An 18,331-nucleotide genomic window follows, 5' to 3' on the forward strand; every position below is an offset into this window, starting at 1 on the left:
CGTGATGCTCTCACAACATGGCTTCCCCCAGAGCAAGCAATCGAAGAGAAAACAATGAAGAATTTATAGCACCTTTTATGGCCTGGTCTCTGAAATCACCCATCATCACTTCCACATTATTCTATTTGTAGGAAACAAGCTACTAAGTCCAGTCCACATTCAAGGGGAGGAGAATTAGGTTCCATCTCTTGAAAGGAGGAATATCAAAGAATTTATGGACACCACATGTTGGAAAAGGATCTAGAACTCAAGAGTGTCCAATTTTTTTCCAGTTGTTAAATAAATTGTGCAAAAATACATTAACTTTATATATATATAGTGTAAAGCATAATTATGAAATGAGCCCTGACCACTAGACTTCGAACTTCACTGACACCCCAGAACTCCTGTGTGGCCCCCCCTTGGGATCACAACTGCTTTCCTCCCAAGATGTAATCACTATTCTGACTTTGGTGATTTTTATTTTCTTGCCTTTCTTTATAATTTTACTACCAATTGTGGGGTCACTAAACAATGCAGTTTAGTTGTTTCTCCTGCTTTTGTTTTTTTGAACTTAATGTCAATGGAATCGTACTGTAATGATGCTTTGGTGTCTCGCTTCTTTCACTCATCACTACGTGTGCGTTTCACCCATGTTTTTGCATGTAACTGCATTTTATCCTTTTTGTTGTACAAAAGCCTTCTTATCTTTAATGATTCTTTTTGCCTTAGACACTATGCTGTTTGATATGGATACAGCTCTATCAGCTTTTTTTCAATACTTGCATGAGAGGTTTTCTTCCATCCATTTGGATGGATCTTTGTACTTTAGATGTTTTCCTACATTATTTTGTGCTTTCTATTTGCCCCACCTTACTGTGTCCCTTGTACTCTCCTTTCTTGTATTTTTGTATTAATGGAATATTTTTGGACCATTCAGAATTGCCCCTCCAATTAGTTCAACGGGTGTGTTCTCTGTTTTTATTCTTTTAAAAGTTCACCCGGAAATTACAACAACCTGTACTCAAAAACTATCATTTACCAGTGCATTACATTAACCAGTGCATCCTCCAGGACTGTACAAGGATATTAAAATACTTTAAAATCCATTCAATCCCTGACCTAGATGTTGGTGTTTTCATTTTTTAAATGTTATCTTTTTTAAAATCTCAAATAACACTATTGTTACAGCTTAAAGCAGTTAGTATTTATTTTGTCTACCTATATACTTCCCAGCTTCTATGCTCTTCATCTGTCTATACACTTTGTTCCTCATTCTGGAATAACTTTCCTTCTCCCTTTCGTACAACCTTTGGCATTGCCTTTGGTGAAGGCTCTGTGAATGGCAAATTTTTTTCTTCTTACTTTTTATATGAATAGCCTTAATTTTATTTTATTCGTGAAAGACATTTTTACTCACTACAGAATTCTAAGTTGGTGGTTATTTTTAATCGACAATATGCTAAAATATTCTACTATCTTCTGGCTCCCACAGCTGCTGCTGAAGGTCAGCTGCTAATCTACATTTTTCTTTTGAGTAGATTGTAACCTGTTTTCCTCCTTCTCCAGAAGCTTTAAAAATCTTTCCTTTGTTCTTGGTGTTCCCAAGCTCCACTCTGAGGAATCTACGTGTGAATTTTATTTTTTTAAACTTTATGGGTTTCATTAAGTGTCTCAAAATGATGGATCAAAATCTTTCTTCAGGTCTGGAAATTCTTAGCCATTATTTCCTAAATGATTGCCTCCATCTCATTCTCTTAAGCTTCTCCTTCTGGAACTCTGATTTGATGTATATTAGATCTTATCATTTTATCTCCCATATTTCTTAACTTCTCTTTGATAGTCTCCATCTCCTTTTTCTCTTTGCTGCATTCATCCAGTTCATGGATTCTCTCTTCAGCTATGTCTAATCTACTATTATACAGATTCACAGAGTGTTCAATTATTATGTTTTTCATTTCTAAATGTGATATTTCCTTCCTTTTACAATCTGTTAAGTCTCTATATCTGTTTTTTTGTTGTTGTTGTTTTAACATTTTCCTGTTCCCTGCAGATATTATCATCCTTATCTTTTTACTCCTTCTAAATAGCTGTTTTATATTTTGTATCTGATAAGTCCAATATCTGAAATCTTGCAGATCTGCTTCTGCTGTTTCTTCGGGTCTCATTCCCGGTGCCTTGCTTCCTTCGGTACTTGGTTATTTTTTTGTCTGAGTTGTTCATTTTCCCTGGGAAATTGTCTTTGGTAATTCTTTGGAAACTGGGATGAAAAGATCTGTGTTTACTTCTTCCAGGCACCTTAAAGTCTTGCCAGTCCAAGACTACATAGGTTCATGGCTACAGTTATTTTGACTATTCGGGTGATATAGATTTGGGCTACAAATCCATTTTTCATGGGTGACTCTTTTTACTCTCTATTCTGCTCAGAACCAAGGCAATTTTTCTCACAGTCCCTGGGTGTAGGAGAGATTGGGCAATTTTTCTTTTGGTTCACACATACATTGAGGGTTTCCCTTTGGAGTTCCACCTTTCTGAGGGAGAACATCATATTAGACTCCCCATCTTTGCTGATGGGTTTTATATTCTCTCCCCTGAACCCTTGGCAATGTCAAAACTGAAGCTCAAGTTTGCTGGTTGGGCAAATGCCCTAAGGCACAAGTAGCTGCAGCATTCTCAGAGCCCCTGCTGTCAGTGAGGTTTTGGCCTTGTAGCTTTTTACTCTCTTGTCAGCTCTTTAATGCTTGTAAGGAGATATCTTTCATTGTATTCAGCATTTATAGTTGTTTCTACCCTGAGGGTTAGTCTAAATGACCCAAACTGTCATATTGCTAGAAACAGAGGGTGTTCTATGCTTTCTTCACAACGCTAGATTAGCATGTTTTCTCAATTTGAGAAACGAAAGCAGGAAGCAGGATGGCCCAATCCAGTGGGTAGTGGCAGTGATGGATGGTGGCTGTTGGGCAAAAAGTCCTGCTGAGGACGGTGGGGGTTCCTAGCCCACTAACTGTGAGCCCTGCTCATGCGCCTGAGTAATTGGTATGTGTTCTCCAGGAAGGATGGTCCTGATTCTAACCTCCCACTGTTTTGTCAGTCCTTGGAGGCTTTTAAGCAGGAGGATGACAGTCAGATGTCACACCAGGATAAAGGTCGTGGCTGCTGTGTGGAGTTGGAGACAGTGCAAATTTAGATGGACAGTCCAAAGGCTGTTGAAGTGGACAGGGTGAGAGATGATGGCAGCTGGGACTGGGGTCAGGGAGGGGGAAAGGAGTGGAAAATTGATTGATATCAGGAGGTGCCATCAACAAGAAACATGCTGTTGGCACGGTTGTTCCAAATCCATGGCCTTGACACCGTGAAGATTATGGGTTTTAAGACCTGTGGTTCTTCATAAGTCTCAATTGACACGAATGGCCAGAAGGCAACTTGATTCCAAAGAACCAGTCCTGTGACCACACGGAGTTAACTGAGGGATACAATGCCCCTTCCTTAAATGGACACGTCAGATTGCCAACCACAAAAACAGTGGGAAGCTGATGCATCCACCCATCCCCAGGTATGCACAGGGCCCTTCTTCATTATGATTCCCTTGCACCCATTCATCTTGCTGTCTGTCATAAATGGCCACTCCCAGGTAAAAAGGGTTACAAAGAGGACGAGAAAATAAAGAATGGAGAAATAATAAAAAGTAGGATAAGAGGGGCGCCTGGGTGGCTCAGTCAATTGTGCATCTGACTTCGGCTCGGGTCATGATCTCACAGTTCATGAGTTCGAGCCCCGCAATGGGCTCTGCACTATCAGCACAGATGGCTCTGTTCCCCTGTTCAGATCCTCTGTTCCCCTCTCTCTCTGCCCCTCCCCCATTCTCTCTCTCTCTCTCAAAAATGAATAAATGTTTTTTAAAAATAAAGGTAGGATAAGAGAATTATAAAAGGTCAAAATTAAAATGAGAATAAGATGATAGAAATTTTTAAAAACAAATATTAAAAGGAACTCAAGGGGCGCCTGGGTGGCTCAGTCAGTTAAGCGTCCGACTTCAGCTCAGGTCACGATCTCACGGTCCGTGAGTTCGAGCCCCGCGTCGGGCTCTGGGCTGATGGCTCGGAGCCTGGAGCCTGCTTCCGATTCTGTGTCTCCCTCTCTCTCTGCCCCTCCCCCGTTCATGCTCTGTCTCTCTCTGTCTCAAAAATAAATAAACATTAAAAAAAAAACTTAAAAAAAAAAAAAGGAACTCAAGAGTTGAAAATAGGGAGTTTCAATGGGATTTAAAAAATAAGATATTAGAATCTGGGAGATACAAAGCTGTACAAGTGAGAGGGACTCGCTTGGAGCAACCGGAAGAGTGGCTCCAGTTCTAAAAGTCAAAGTGACAGTAAATTATTTAAGTGCAAAAAATGGGAGAATTGGTAAAGGGAGTCCAAATACTAATGCAGGGTTAGAAAAAATGAGGTAGATGGTAAGACCCTAAAATGAGAGGAAGAGAAAAGATGATTTAAAGGTAAAATGAAGTTCAAAAGGCACATGCACGCCGTCTTTGAAGCAGCATTATCCACAGCAGCCAGGATATGGAAGCAACCCAAGTGTCCACTGACTGATGAATGGATAAAGAAGATGTGGTGAATATACACACTGGAATACTACTCAGCCATCAAAAAAGAATGAAATGTTGCCATTTGCCACGACATGGATGGAACTAGGGTGTATTATGCTAAGTGAAATAAGCCAGACGAAGATGAACAGCAGATGATCTCAGTCAAATGTAGAACTTAAGAAACAAAACAAACAAAACAAGAGACCAAAACTACAACAGACCCAAATACGGAGAACAGACAGAAGGCTACCAGAGGGGAGGAGGGGGCGATGGGTGAAGTAGGTGAAGGGGATTAAGAGGACACTTATCAGGATGAGCCCTGGGTGATGTATGGAAGTGTTAAGTCACTATATTGTACACCTGAAACGAACATAACACTGTATGTTAATTACACTTTGTTTTTAAAAAAAGATGAAATGAGGGAACAAAAAGGAAAAATCCAGTGAATGTCAGGTCTAAGAGTTCCTGGGGAGAATGAGTGGGCCTCGTCCAGAAGGCTTCTATTCTCTCTGCCTCTCAACCCCTCCTGCAACAAAAAGAGGGGGCATGTAGTTGGGGGGTTCCTATGAGAAGTGGGGGGAGCCCCAGTCTGAGAGCAGAGAGAGCTGGGTCCCAGTGGGGTCTGACTTCATCCCTGAAAGGCTTGAGCCAGCCCCTTCCCGGCCAGACCTCAGTTTCCCCAGCTATAAAGAGAGAAAAGCCCAGTTGACATGTGTGGGGTTCCTTCTGTTCCGGTAGTTCTGGGAGGGGAATGGGTGCCAGCAGCAAGCAGGAGACAGGATCTTTGTTTTGTGGCTTCTTAGGGGAAGCACTAAATTTGGAGTCTGAAGTCGTGGTCCCAGAGCAGCATTTCTTCAGCTTTTCCCCATCTGTCTCCCTGGGCACTCAGCTCCTTAAACACAGGCCCTTGTCTTATGCAGCTCTTTATCCCAGGCTCCCGCCCCCTGTACAGACCTTGCTAAGACCCTGCTCAGTGCATGTACGAGGAAGAAGATAATAAAAATGATAATTCTACCTCCTGCTGGTGCTTACTAGATGCCCTCACTTCATCTGAATGGGTTCATTTAGTCTTCATAACAGCCCTATAAGATAAGTAGAATTCGTAGCCCATTTTACAGATGGGTAGACTAAGGCTGAGAGCACTGAAATAACTTGCCCAAGATCACCCAGCTAGGAAGAAGCCAACCTGGGGTTTAGATGCAGGGATGGTGGCTCCAAAGTGGTGAGATTCATCGTTCTGCTATGTGGTGAGTGGGAGGGAGCAACTGTGGGCCCCACAGCCCAAATGATACAGGTATGATTTAGAGAGGAGGTTTTCTTGTGTCCCGCAGAAGGAGGCAGCCATAGTTTGGCCAGGGCATGGATGAGGTGACCTTACCTTATTGTTGGCATCGGGACCCAGCTCTTCAAAGTGCTGGCTCATCCATCCGCTAGGGTCTCCTCTTTGTTGCTGCTGGAGCACATGGAATCTTCTAGAACAGAACAGAGCAGCCACTTCAGTATAAAACCCAAGGAAGAAATAGCCAAGGGACTGGTGTCCCTGGCAAGGGGAGATGGACATTTCCCTATGGGGAAGGAGCTTTGGGCCTGGAGACTGGAGAGCCTCCTAAGGGGCCTTGCCCCCTTCCAGTCCATTCTTCTCACCTTCTTCCTTCCCAGGGTCTCCCCACAGCTCCTAGCCCTTCACTAGGTACTCAGGATGCCTAGGAGCTTGCGTCTGCGCCCCTCTCCCACTCCAGCCTCTTGCTGGGCCTCCCACCAGACCCAAGCGCTGTCAGGATCCTTAGGACCCCCTCATTGGGATGGTTAAGATCCCACAGCTCGGTCTCAAGTCCTGGGCCAGCAGAGTTGACAGGCAGACCAAGTTCCGTCTGTGTTTAAGGCAAACTTCCGGAGAAGGCTGCTGGTTCTGCCTTGTAAATGTCTCCTCATTAACCAATGAGGACACTTTGGCCTCCCTACCAGGATGTGGACCTGATTCCACCTCCGCACAGACTCCTACTGATGAGAATCGGTTCAGTTCCACGGCTCCCGTGAACTCTCCCCTCTGCCTCCTCTGAATGGTTCCAACTTCCTCCTTCTGGGCTCCCATGGCAGTCACCTGCAGGGTGTCCCTATTGGAGTCCCCGAGAGAGTCCTTCCCCTCCCACTGAAAGTCTTTCTAGTCCTGTCAGCTATAACCTGTGACCTGGTAGAGGCCTGCCAGACCAAGCTGGCCCTGCCTTTGGGAGACACAAGGAGGGCCTGTCCCCAAGGAGGTAGGATGGGTACAGAGAGAAGCCAGAGAGAATTCTGGCATGGAGCCTGGTGGACTATGGAAGCCCAGCATGGGAACTGGTGCTTGGCCGCACCACTCATTCATTCACTCAACAGTGCCCGGGGTGGGGGGCTGCTCCATGCCAGGCACTGGACAGACACTGGGAAAGAACCAGGCAGATGTGGTAATTCCCCAAAGGAGCATACAGTGTAGCGATGGTCGAGACACAACCATCACAAGGTGCAAGGTCAGAGCTGCGGCCAAGCCACTCCTCCCTCCTGAGCCTCAGCTTCTCGTTTCTAGAATGGACACACCACTACCCACCTCCTGGGCAGGTGGGCTGGTCGAATGAGTACACACAGAAAGCCTCCCACATAGTGACAAGTGCGTGTGGCATTTTCCAAACCAAAGGTTGCGTCTCAAGTACAGGTTGCAAAAGCATCAAGTGAGTCATGAGCAGTTTCTTTTACGAAAGAAATGGAATAATAAAAACATTATATGCATCATACGTAATGTAAAAACATTACGTTTGTGAAACTTCTACTTTAGTTATAAGGGTGTGTGTCTGTATACACTGGGTCATATGGGAAAATGCATTATTTTTCAAAGAAGTTTGAAGGCCACTGGTGGTTCAGAGCAGGGTGCTGGGGTGACTCGGGCCTAGTTCAAATCCCAGCTTCACCACTTATTACACTGCATGATACAGACACCTCCCTTCACCTCTGAGCCTCACGGGGGACAGCACATGCGAACAAGTTGCTCAGAACAGCACCCAGGACATCACAGGGCCTCCAAACATCACTACCTGGTCTTTGTGTATCGTTTGTGTACAGCCGGACCTCGGGTAAGGGCTAACCATCTCGGATTTAAATCAAGTAAAAAGGAAACTAGCATTTGTGTTGCTGGGGTTTCCTCGGTCAACAAATTACCTTTTCAGGCATCGGTGCACCAGGCACCAGCCTCACAGCAGCTCTGTGAGGTGAATTCTAGCATTATTCCCATTTCACAACTAACGGAACGGAGGAGTAGAAGTTCAGACTGAATGTGGCTCTGGCCGGCGGACCAACCAAACGCAAACTCCTGCCCAGCACCAGAGGCACTGCGGGCCCTGATTCCTGCCTCCTCCAACCCCGAGGCCCCTAGTGGCTCCAGTTTTGAGGCTCCTGGTCCGCTGGAGCCCCAACTCAGGAGATGACCCCTCCCCCGGAAGTCATGAGCCAGCGCAGAGGCCCGAGGGCAGGCCCAAAGTGCCAGTGTCGCCGAAGCAGGGAACACAGGCAGCATCCCAGCACGATGTCAGCCGCTGGCTCTCACCACATCGATCATCCAGTCCTTAAGACATATTAAAATGGATTTAAAAAGACATTTTGCATTTTCTCTCCTTAACACCCACATTATTGCTACACATCGGCTTTTGTTTTAATTAAAATCGGTTTTGAAATCCTCCATGAAACTTCAGTGGGATTGTTAAAGGCGGCAATTTCCTTATCGGCAGTGCGTCCCCACAACATACTGTAATAGTTATTTTGCAACAAAGCACAAGTCTTATTAATTTAGCTCAATCAAATCAGCACCACGTTAATTTATGGGGCTGTAAAAATCTGGCAGTGCTGCTCTAGATCAAGGAACTTAGGGCAGGCAAGACACCAAGTGGGATGTTTATTTTGTACAATGGTCCCTAACTGCATTTCTGTGATTTAAAAGCTTTCCGAGGCGTGCGATGATAATATTACATGCATATAGAATTGTGTGTTTGCTATGCCTCATTACTCCCCACAGAGACCCAAAATCATTTGGTATTCAACTCCTACCTAAAATATTTCCTTTTACATACAAATATTTTTTCTGCTTTAAATGGCTTCTCTATGTTAAAAAAATTTTTTTTTCCCAGGGCTGTGAAGCAAGATCATTTCCTACGTAGGATTCTATTTTGGTCCAGTATTGATCTTTAGTGGTGGTTACTAAGTGGGTATTAGGCTTTCCCCCCTTCTTTTCCTCCAGCCAATCCCTCCAAGGCGGTTTCAGAGGGGTTAACTTTACATTTTCTGCCCTTTTCTCCGCCCTCCCTTCCATATTCCCGCTTTGGGGGTTACTTTTACTAATGTCTTCTTTGGTGACTAGGAATGCTTCTCTCTCTCACTCATGTCTTAACAACAAAGCTTCACAATAATAATTACAATGATTTACCGGGAGATGCAGCTTAGCAGCCAGCAGAGAATTTGAAAGGCATGGTGGGGAGGGGGACTGCAGCAGATGTGAGGTGGAAATCAGGAGATGGAGGTTCAGAGAGAGCAAGTGACTTGCCTGATGTTACACAGCAAGTTAGGAAGTGCACTGGGCTCTGGGACTCAACCTAACTTTTCCATCAGTTGAATGAGGACCACAAGAATTGGAGGGAGGGGGTCGCCTGGGTGGCTCAGCCGCTTAGGTCCGACCTGGGCTCAGGTCACGATCTCACGGTTCATGGGTTCGAGCTCTGAGTCAGGCTGTGTGCTGACAGCTCGGAGTCTGGAGCCTGCCTCAGATCTGCGTCTCCCTCCCTCTCTGCCCCTCCCTCTCTCTCAAAAATAAACTAGGGAAAAAAAAAAAAAAAAAGAATCGGAGGGAGGTCACTCACGTGACACAGGGCTTGGCGCAGAGTGGGTGCTCTGGGCGTAAACACGTGGCCCGTCCTCAGCAAGGCCCGGCCGGGTTTTTCAAGCACCTGGGTCTGAATTGCAGCGATGGACTCTGCAGGTGTCAGGAAGAGCAACCGACAGCCTCAAACACTTGCACCTGCCGCACTTGGTGTACGAGATGCTTCCTTCTTGCGTCTACTCCAGGACAGCACAGTCTTGCTCTGGGGACGCGGACCGGGCACTGAAATATGATGCAAGCATTAACTAGTGTCTCAAGACAGGCATGCACGAAACCCCATTCAGGGGATGAGAAAACTGAGACTAGCAGAGACTTTTGAGGGCTGCCCTGGGGTCAATCAGTGGCAGAGGGAGATTCCAACCCATGGCTGTGGCCAAGGTCAGGGCCCTTTCCAGCACACTGGTTGTGTCTGGCACGCTGGCCAGTCTGCAGGGGCCCAGGGAGATGGGGGCTAAGGTTTGGGCAGGCAGTTCCTGCTGGTGGTATAAGCATCCGCTGATGTGACAGCATTTGAGAGGCCCCAGAAGGCACTCCTTGCTCCCTTCCTGGCTGTGGCCGAGCCTTAGAAAGAATTGTCCCTGGGTTAAATCTTGCCTTTTCCCCCACACACGTGTGTATTTGCTTTAATTATATAACCTGCACCATCCAGTCCCATTCCTTCTGTGTCCTATTAGCGAGAATGAGTTTCTAGTTAGCCTAGAAACAGGAGAGCTCCCAGTGCCTGGGAGGGGCCTCTGGGTTGGGGGTGGAGATTCTGATGTGTGACTCCCAGATGCCATCACACCTTTAGGGACAATGATGTGGGACTCACCACCTCCAAGGCCATTAACATCCACACCATTGTTGGACAAAGCCCTCGTTTGAAATTCACCCTTCCTGGGTGCACCTGCAAGCAACATCTTCAGGAAAGCATTAGGACTTCATTTTGAGTGTTCAGGCATCCTCTCTGACCTACCAGTGCCAGGAGGCTCCAGAGCCACCTGGAGATGGAGGTGTCTCAGCCACATAAGTTAGCGGAGGCAGAGACAGCGGTCTCTGGGGCTGGGAGTGTAGAGAGGCAGAGCTGAGGTTCCCGGAGATGAGAAGATGGAAGGGGTGTTCAGGCCTAGGCCAGATGTGGAGTTCATGGCCTCGAGGCCTCTAGTGAGGAAGGGGGCCGGAAGAGTCACAGCCAGGAAGCTCAGTTCTAGGCAAATGCGAACCCTTTGGCTAAGTTCCAGAAAAGGACCACTGAGATGGGAAGGTGAGGTGTGAGTCTTAAGTCTGCTGGGTGAAGTCTCAGAAGAGGCTTCGCCCCAGGGTAGTGACGTCAGAACCAAAAGCTTCACCCTGGACTTCATTCAACAAGTACTCTGGAAAACGTGCTGTGTGCCCAGCACTGGGGCGCGCTCGGGAAAGGAGAGGAAAGCACTCCCCACGCAGTCCCTGTCCTCCCGGAGCAGGCTCTGGGCCGCCTGTTGTCCTGGTGAGAATCCGTCCTCATATCCCGAGGCATTTGCTTTCTCCCTGCTTAGGGAGCTGGGCCCAGGAGGAAATGAAAATGCTTGTGGAGGAGGCTGCTCTTTGGACATCCCAGCTCCGCCTCTGCAAACAAATGTCAAGCCTGTGCAAGGCCAGGCCCCATGGTTGAACCAATCTGAGGGGGGCATTTGCCACAGAAAAGAGGCAGCGACTTGGTTGCTTTCAAAATGGCTTCTCTCAGACAAGGCCACAGCTAGGTCACAGAGCGCCCTTGTGTGAACTTGAAGAAGGAGCCGTCTTAGGGCAGACACAGCCCCACAGGACCTCAGATTGGCGCAGGGATCCCAGGACGGACCTCAGCTTTTATAGCGCCCTGGGCTGGGCACACTTGTGCAGTGAACAACCTGGACAACTGTAGTTGGTGGCTTTGCCCCAGAGCCCAACTGCATGGTCAAAGCCGCCAGGCCCTGACGATGCAGGCCAAGGCTTCCCCTGCACCTATGGATCACCCCAGATCTAAACCAAGACTCTCCCCCCAAAGATGAAGGAAGCTGTACCCTAACACCTCCTCCCCTTCTGACACAACCCGCTCGCTCAGGCACCGGTATCACACCCACGACCTCCTCCATCACTGCGTCTTTCCTTTCACGGAGGGACAGGTGGACGTGGCAGGGGGAGGGGGAAAGACCGCTGGAACCACTTTCCACAGCCAGTGCCAAGCCTTCCCCTCTCTCCGCGGTTCTTTAAGAAGGCTTTCTAAAGAAGAGGAACCTTCCGTGGTAGCAGATGGCGGATAAGTAGGAATGGTAAATAGTTTTAATTACTGCATAATGTAAGTGAGACAATAAAGGGGAGACAGTGGAAGCAAGCTGCTGCCGCCGAGGCCCTGAAACTGTTGTGGGGCCCAATTTGTCTGGCATGTGCTGTTCTCAGTCTTGGGAGGGCTTTAAAGAGAACGCCGAAAATATTAATTGCCCGCCTCACTGGCCCATCCATCTTCACAACCGAGTAACACGCTTTTTTAATTTCAGGGGAATCGTTTTCAAATGGGAATCATGCAAATGAGTATTTTAGCTATTCATTTGTTTTACTGCGAGCGCTTTGTGAGCAAATGGCCTACAGCTTGCAATGAATTAAAAGACACGGGCACTGGAGACCGATTTTTAATACAAAGTCTTGACTCGGAGACGACCCCGACCAGCAGCACAGAAAATGTTGGCATAGCAACTTTGGGCATTTTCATGCAAATTGGCTTCTATATAGATGATACGAATGCAATGTTTTCCTTCAACTAATCATCATAAAATTAGTTTCACTATATTTAAATGCCTCCACTTAATGCATTATATCCATATGCATGAAATTGCCTCCGCTAATGCAGTACATAAAATGCCAAAGATACAATGAATAGCCAAATTGCAAGCAGTTATGTTATCTCCCATAAAACGGCTCCCCTCCCCCCTTCTTTTTTGTGAGTGTGGGTGTTATTGAATGTGTGGGCGCCAAAGGCATCTATCGCAAATTGCTATTAACACACACACACACACACACACGCAAACACGCACACACACACACGCACACACACCCCAAAGTCCTCTTCAGTTAAGTAACGTTAAGCTTGTAACCCAATCTGACAAAAGCCAAATGAAACCGGGCCTGGGCAGGCTGTGTTCACCTGGGCCGGCCGCCCTCTCGTCGCACAATCTGCAGCCGTAGGAGATGGCAAAGCAGAGAGCACCGCCTGGCTTTGGGGTTAGCTCTGGTGGGGGTGGTTTCACGCCCCGCCCCTGTCACCCGGTGGATGGGGAGGCCCCAGAGAGATGTGTCTGAGCTAATCCGGGACCAAGAGGCCATCCAGGAATAATAAAAAATGGAGCCACTGTTGGTGAGAAACGGCCTCTGAAGACTGGCCACGGAAGCCTGGAGAGAGGAGACTCTGGCAGAACATGATCAAAGTCAACCACTGAGGAAGGACAGGAGAGGAAGGAAGGCAGGGATACCCATGGAATCCCTAGGTTCTGGGTGCTGGGCTTGGAACTGTACGTCCTCCATGTCATGTCATCTTTACAGCAGGGAAAAGGTCAACATGGTCATCGTTGGTCTTGAGGACTCTGAGATGAGTCTCAAAGAAATTGAGGAACTTGTCCAAAGTCACACGAACAGTAGGCAGTGGAGGAAGGATTTAAACCCAGGTCTCTGGGAGTCCAAAGCCTCACTTTCCTCTGTGCCAGGCTGCCCCCTGCAGATGGCATCAAGTAATGGCAGGAATCGGTTAAATTACTCTTTGCTCCAAGAGGAGCTGTCCTCTCTCCAAGCGAAGTAGGGGCTGCGAGGGTGGAAGGAGATAGTGGTTGAAGGGAACTTTTCTTCAATGTGTAAACCTGATTCTCCTTGGGTATCTGATGAGTCCTCAGGACAGATGCCAAATCCCCCCAGGGTCACACGATGTCTTTATTACGTGGACAGAGGGCTGTGCACCCCAACTTACTATCTGGGCCTCTACCCTCCTCCAATGCCACCAAGGGAGTCCGGGTTCTTCTCTGCCCCAGCCTTGGTGGGTTTGAAATTTGGCATAAATATACGGATGCTATTCATGTTCAGGGTGGGAGTTAGGAGACAGAGAAGCAAGAGGTGAAACTCGAAAAACACAAGCCCTTCTTTTCCACCCGGAGATGGTGTTCCATCTCCAGAAGGCTCCAGTTCTCATTCCCTGGGGGACTTTGTGTCTGGCTTAAGTAGGGGTGGCATTTCCTCACAAGAATGCGTGAGGTTGCTATGGAAACAGTATGGGTGGTTTCCCCCCCAAAATTAAAGATAGAATTACCATATGATCCAGCACTTTCACTTCTGGGCGCCTCCCTAAAAGAAGCGAAAGCGGGACTCAGATGTTTGCTCAGCCGTGTTCACGGCAGCATCACTCACAACAGACGCAGTGTGGAAACAACCCAAAGGCCCACGAGGGGATGAAGGGGTAAGCAAAACGGCATATATACCTACGAGGGAATATTATTCAGTCTTACAAAGGGAGGACACGGGCGACAATAAGGATGAACCTTGAAGACATTATGCTACGTGAAGTCAATCGGTCACAAAAAGGCAAACCCTGCATGATTCCACTTATGTGAGGTCCCTGACACAGCCACATTCATAGAGAAGCCACACTGGTAGTTTCCAGGGGACGGAAGAAGGGAGGACAGGGGTGTTGGTATTTAACAGCCTCTGAGTTTGAGTTTGGGACGATGAGGAGAGTTTTGGGGATGGATGGTGGTATATTTGCACCACAATGTGAATGTACTTCATGCTACTGAGCTGTACACGTAAAAATGGTGAAGGTAGTAAACTTATGTGTATTTTACCACAACTAATAATTAAAAAAAAAATGCATGAGGTAGGAAAACATCTCTTCAAGACCCCATGCAGGCCACCGAATTCAGGAGCCAAACCGTCCGGGCAGCTTCATGAAGAGGTGAGAACAGTTCCTCCCGACTGCTCGGGACTGCTCACCTCTAGCGAAGCACTTACTTCTGCGTTTAATACGAGCCAGTTGAGTTAAACTAAGGGGTAAAGTGAGGGAGACACCTATGAGTGACACAATTAGCCAGGGTCTAAGCCACAGGTCAGGAATCCCTCCAATCTCATTGAGTTGGTCCATTTTCATTTCCTTCTTGTCCTTCTCCCTTTTGTCTTCTATCTTGTGTGGACAACCCCCTCCACCCATTCCCAGCATACAAATACTCCTCTTACATTTCTGTCCACTGGCCTATTTTGTTGTTGTCCCCCCCCCCCAAAGTGTTTTCCTCACCACCTGGAATTGTTAATAGCTACTGTGGCTTTACAAACACTAAGTCAAATTGGCGTGCTTTCTTGCAAATTGAGTGATTTATGTGATGCACCCCCTTACCAATGCATATGCTGAACACCGGTCCTGTGATTCTCCTAATGACCACCAGGTGGCATGATTTGGAAAACCCAACCTATATCACTAATGGCAAATACCACCTCAGGTGGCTGTCCTCCTGTGAGATTTGGAGGCATGGTGTCTAGGTGGCGATTAACCAGGACTTGAAGGAGGGCACATCTGTATTAAAAAGCCAGACCTTTCAATGACTGCAAGTATAAGGGCTCTGATGATGCCCCATAGTTCCAGCTGCTTTTCATGTTCCCTCTCATATCTTAGCTCCCAGAAGAACCATTATTGGGTTATGTCTTGGGGCATAACCTGCCTCTAGGACAGGACTGCATGCTTCAGCCCTCGTAGTACTGGATGGACCACTCTCTCCCAGGGCCTAGCTCCTAAGGTCAGATGATATGTCCCATGTCATTCTGTTTTGGCTATGTTTTCCAGTTTCAGCTTTTAAAGAGTTTTCTCCTGGAAAACGTCCTGTGGTGAGAACAGCTCCTTCCGATTGCTCGGGAAGGAACCACCTTCCCAAATGCAGCTTCCTGTGCTAGTTCCTTCCTGCACCTCCTCCTGCTGCCTGTGGGGGAAGCTGGGGCTCCTGCTACAGTGGAATCCTGCCATCCCTGACCTGTGTAAACCTGTTGTCTCCCTTCCTAGAACTTTCTTTTGTGACTAATCGTATTCTCCTGGTTTATAAGCAGTCAGGGAACAAAGAAATGATGACTATTAAGAATTAGTGGGAATTCAGCAAGAAAAGGCATATGCTCAACTCACCTGGTTTCCCTCTGATGGGACGCTTTTAGACATAATGCATTTTGATTGCTAGGAAGCATTTCTTAAGTCTCTGTTGTTAGCCTTGTAGACAAAATGGAGGGAGGGGGCAAGATGAGAGTTTAGAGATGCAGATTCACGGCTGGTTAGTCAACCCCACACAAACAGTAGGGGAAACTGATTGGAAGGCAGTCACTGGTGAAGTGTTGTAAGGCCTACCCTTATCTCTGTTCATTTCTACCTGTTACTGCCTTAAAGGGAGACTCTCAAAGCACACGTTCCATGTTTCCAGGCATTGCAGAAACCGTTGCGTGGCAAAATTGGGGCTGGAAAAGTCCTTAATGGGCTACAAAAGAAAAAAAATATACAATAGGCTGGATGCAAGCAGGTGAAGTTCAACGGACAAAGAAAAACGTGGTTTCCCATTTAAGTTCAAACAATCAATTGGCTGAGCATAGGATGGGGGACACTTAACAGCACGTTCTTGTTTAAAATCCCTGGAGTTTCAGTAATCCAAAAACGGATTCCTAACTAAAGATGGGGCCCAGCTGCTCAAAGGAACTACTGCCAGCTGCGATGGTATGAACACAAGCGTGTGGCAAAAGGGGGTCGTGGTGCCCAAGCCGCTAAGCACGCCGGGCTGAGTGACCGAGTTGGTCAGGATAACGTAGTCATTTGATGATGCTTGAGCCGCAGAAACAGGGACAGATCTGGTCTCTGCTCAACGACTCTTGGAGGGGAGGGACCACATCCCGTTGCGTACATTCCCAGTATCTCTTATGGAAGAAGAGAAGGTGATGGTCTTGTTGGTCAAAAGAATGGATACATGAATGATTGGAGGGGACGGGAGGCTTTCTTGGAAGACTGGAAAGGTTTTCACAGTAGAGGGAACCAGGGCCCAACTGTGATGTCTGCAGTACTCTGAGCCTACCCACAACCCTACGTGTGGCAGCCCCACTCCTGGGATTCCAATTATAAGTGATTTGCATATCCTGTAGTGGAAGGAGACATCCACTGCTGGGTTCAAATTCGCATTGGGCTCCACACGGGGTGTGGAACCTACTTTAAAAAGGGGTGGGGGGAGGATGCTCCAACAAACCGTGTAGAATGGATGGATTTTCCCTCATCACCCACTGGTTTCCCACTGATAATAAACACCCGTCTGTCCCCTAAACCCTGCTCTTCAGGTGCAGAGTCTCTCCTAGGAGAAACCTCCCTGACATCCCCCAACCATGATTTTCCTTGTCTCTCCTGCTTCCAGCCCTGGCTGTTACAGAACTGGGCAATTCCAGGCCTCAAGGAAGGTTCTCCAGACTATCCCTCACGTGTGGCAATTCTCTGTAATATTTTGGCTCCGTGGCATTCTCAGTAACTACCAGATAAAGACAGCTCCTTGGAAGAAGTGGGTATTTATGGGGGCAGCCATGTTTACCTTCCAAAGAAGATTCAGGAGACAATGACACGCTGCCCCTTCCCATCACATTTGTCCAAGTATTTCCTTAAATGGTGAGGGGATTTGGTTCTTTAACTCTTTCAGGATGCATTAATGGCCATGTGAGAAAGATTCCTTTTGAGGCCACTGGAACCTCTTGCTGGTTTTCTCAGAAGTAGAAGTCCCTTAGCTGGGAGTCTCCAATCCCTGGGAGACCTTGGGGGAAGTTGCTTTCCCTCTCTGTGCCTCATTTCCTCTAACTATAAAATGAAAGGATGTGGGTAGAGAAGCTCTGAGGTCCCTACCAGCAACAATGGCACAATTATATAGTGTGGGCATACCCCCAATAACTGAGGCTGAAATATCAAAACAAGATCTGGGGTTAGTAAACAAAGCTTATTAAATGGAACCCTCAAACAATTATTCTTCTGATCTCAATCAAGAGACCCAAATAATCTGGCTTCTCAGTTTGCAATTTCCTTGAATTCCTGCTGTTGATTAGTTCGGGTAGCCAGTTAATGGATTCTGGCACACCAAACCCATTCGTTTTGTTTTCTTAGAGGCAGGCTCCCATCTTGGAAATCAGAACCAGGAGGTAATGGCTTTTGATCTATTGTCAACAGGAGAGTCGGGAGTTCTCACACAGCGTCGTCACCGCCTGGGATCCCACAAGAACAATGACAAGAACAATGACAAGAACAATGGCTGGGGATGAAGAAAGATGGGGAGGATGTCGCAGGCAGAGGGTGCCACTGGGCATCATGGGGCATGGGCAGGGTAGACGTCTGGTGAGACAAGGCTGGAAGAGGCAGAGCCCATAGGCAAGTTGGTTAAGATCTGGGGTGTCCAGTGGTGTCCATTGCAGGAGAGCAGAGGGGTCAATAATAAGAATTCACAATTGGGTACTGAGGGCCCGAACCAGAGAGGAAGTGGAAATTCTAATTTCAAGGACCATGTTAACTTGCTGTCTTGGAGAGCTGGCAGATGCCCGAGGCAGGAGCAAAGGCTCAGGACCCAGTTGGCCCAGAGTATGTCCATTCATTCAACAATATTTATTGAGGACCTACTATGTGCTAACTGCTGTTCTAGGCACTGTGGATACAGTCATAAAAGGCCAACAGAAGAGCCTTGCCCCTGTGGAACTAACTCCCGTGGAGGAGGCAAGTAACAAATAATCACATCACATATTGTCAGGTAGAGACGGACAAGAACCGTTACAAAGTAACACAGAGAAAAGGCACGGAGAGTGATGGGAGCTGCTATTTAGATAGGGTGGTCAGGGAAGGCTTCCCAGAGGAGGTGACA

At 47.2% G+C, this 18,331-nt stretch overlaps 2 long non-coding RNA genes across 2 annotated transcripts in view; both read right to left on the bottom strand.

The window, feature by feature from the left end:
• LOC131516376 (uncharacterized) overlaps positions 1 to 9,678 on the bottom strand; it is a 45,891-nt gene extending 36,213 nt beyond the window's left edge. The window contains exons 1-2 of the long non-coding RNA XR_009264037.1: positions 9,442 to 9,678; positions 5,946 to 6,039 (exon numbers count right to left, since the gene is read on the bottom strand). This is a non-coding gene — a long non-coding RNA (uncharacterized LOC131516376). The remainder of the gene's footprint in view (positions 1 to 5,945; positions 6,040 to 9,441) is intronic.
• A 2,833-nt stretch (positions 9,679 to 12,511) lies between these two features.
• Positions 12,512 to 18,331, bottom strand: part of LOC131516377 (uncharacterized) — a 44,682-nt gene continuing 38,862 nt past the window's right edge. Inside the window, exons 3-5 of the long non-coding RNA XR_009264038.1 lie at positions 15,836 to 15,940; positions 15,598 to 15,678; positions 12,512 to 13,781 (exon numbers count right to left, since the gene is read on the bottom strand). This is a non-coding gene — a long non-coding RNA (uncharacterized LOC131516377). The remainder of the gene's footprint in view (positions 13,782 to 15,597; positions 15,679 to 15,835; positions 15,941 to 18,331) is intronic.

This window comes from Neofelis nebulosa, chromosome 7 (assembly GCF_028018385.1).
Source record: "Neofelis nebulosa isolate mNeoNeb1 chromosome 7, mNeoNeb1.pri, whole genome shotgun sequence".
NCBI classification, from domain to species: Eukaryota; Metazoa; Chordata; class Mammalia; order Carnivora; family Felidae; genus Neofelis; species Neofelis nebulosa.